The 1,794-nt window shown below is 42.1% G+C and overlaps 1 long non-coding RNA gene across 1 annotated transcript; it reads right to left on the reverse strand.

Moving 5' to 3' along the window:
- Positions 1-259: 259 nt before the first annotated feature.
- On the reverse strand, positions 260-1,212 carry LOC117498569. The gene is made up of 3 exons (XR_004557591.1): positions 1,066-1,212; positions 801-896; positions 260-366 (listed from the first exon to the last, which is right to left on the reverse strand). It is a non-coding gene; the product is annotated as an uncharacterized LOC117498569 (long non-coding RNA).
- Between the last annotated feature and the right edge of the window lie 582 nt (positions 1,213-1,794).

The following is a 1,794-nucleotide window of genomic DNA, read 5'->3' on the forward strand; positions in this document are numbered from 1 at the left end:
TGTGTGTGTGTGTGTGTGTGTGTGTGTGTTAAAGTACAACTTTGTTGGTAGGATTACACTGCCAAAAGCTCATTTTTCAGGCTCAACGCCCTGGGCTTCAAGTTCCCCTCATCCAGGCCCATCAACACTTTCTGGGTGAAGTCAAAAGTGTTGGCCAAGTCTTTTGGGTAGCTCAGATGCAGGGCAAAGGTCAGTGCAAAAAACAGGATGAATGCGTCAGCCAGTGTGGGGAGCTCGATAACTCTGTTACCCTCAATGACAACAGCGATCCTCTGGGCAGAAGAGCGTGGTATCTGTTGACCTGGCACTGATCATGAGAAGTCCGACCGCGATGTCCTCTATGTCTGGATCATCAGACTGCTCCACCTGATGACAAGAACAGATAAACGTTACCCATTACCCCAAATTGCCTTGGCTATCTGAGAAATCTGTTTTCTGAAAAATACATCAGTGACATATCACATCAAATAACCTAATGTTTTGTGAATAATCCATTGTGTACCTTACAATAATTACAATTCTTATGGCAATATTCAAATCTTGGAACTAGAACCTGAATGGGATGTGAGCAACACAAGAGATAATGTTTGATTAACAACACCTGACAGAATCAAGCTTTGATGACACCAGGACAGTTCATACTTTTTCAAACTAAATCTATCATTTATTATAATTTTTTCACTATAAAAATTCAAATAATTGTCTTCCTGCGATAGAGCTCCTGAAACAATGTAACAAGATAAACTATATTTTTTGATGATCTGTCACATACATTCAAAACAGTTATTATGCTGACTTACATGCCACAGCCTCAGAAACGTGGAGTCATCTTCATGCAGATATGCAGGCAGAGCACGGAGGACAGCAGCACGTCGGACATGGACGTCACCTTGCTCCTTGAGTGTGAGAACATATCTTTGTTTTACTTTGGATGCTAAACAGTATAGCCACACAACAATTGATATCACAAGAAAGGGCTCTTCCATGACTGAAGAGATTACCATTTTGACAAAGATAATCCACTCTAGTATGAGAATAAAACACCAAGAGGCATAACCGACTCACCTGGAGGTCATAGGAGACGAATAGCTGATTCAGAACTTCAGCTACCTTCCCTTTGCTTGCCGCCTTCTTCCTGAACAGGCTCTGAAGACGGGGGGCATGTCTATCCAACTCCGCATAGAAGTGGTTCTTCAGGTTGAGGTTTGTTATCCTGTGAAACTCTGCCAAAATATAAAATGACTATTTAATTCACAGTACAATGTATATGTGGACTGAAGGCAGCAGAGATAAACAGAAACATAACATGTCAAAGTTATCAGTGACAAAGGCACACAAAATAATTATATAGTTGTAATAAATAAAATATTTTCACCTGTGACTCCATTTTCAAGGCAGGCCAGCGTTCCAGGATCTCTCCAACAGGTAGCTCATCATTGATGATCTCATTGCGCCGCAGGGCAAAGGTAGTCTGCATTAACTTTTCAATCAAGGGAATAATAATGTTATAATGTTCAAGTAACTGTGCCCTTGTATCAAAGACAGCAGCACAAAGTTTGCATCTCCAAGCCATTGGAAAACGTAACAATATTCACAGGCACCAACACAAATCTAACATAATTTCAGTGTTGCGCACTAAATATTCATTCACATTTTAGTAACCATGTGGAATAAACATGGACGCGGGAAGGGGCTGCAGCACCCCCAAACGCGGCGCACCTACAGTGTAACAGCCCCTACACACGGCGGCGTGCGTTGACGCTTGCCGGCGGGCATGTCTGAAGCTAGACCAAC

Source organism: Trematomus bernacchii, unplaced genomic scaffold, assembly GCF_902827165.1.
Source record: "Trematomus bernacchii unplaced genomic scaffold, fTreBer1.1, whole genome shotgun sequence".
Taxonomy (NCBI): domain Eukaryota; kingdom Metazoa; phylum Chordata; class Actinopteri; order Perciformes; family Nototheniidae; genus Trematomus; species Trematomus bernacchii.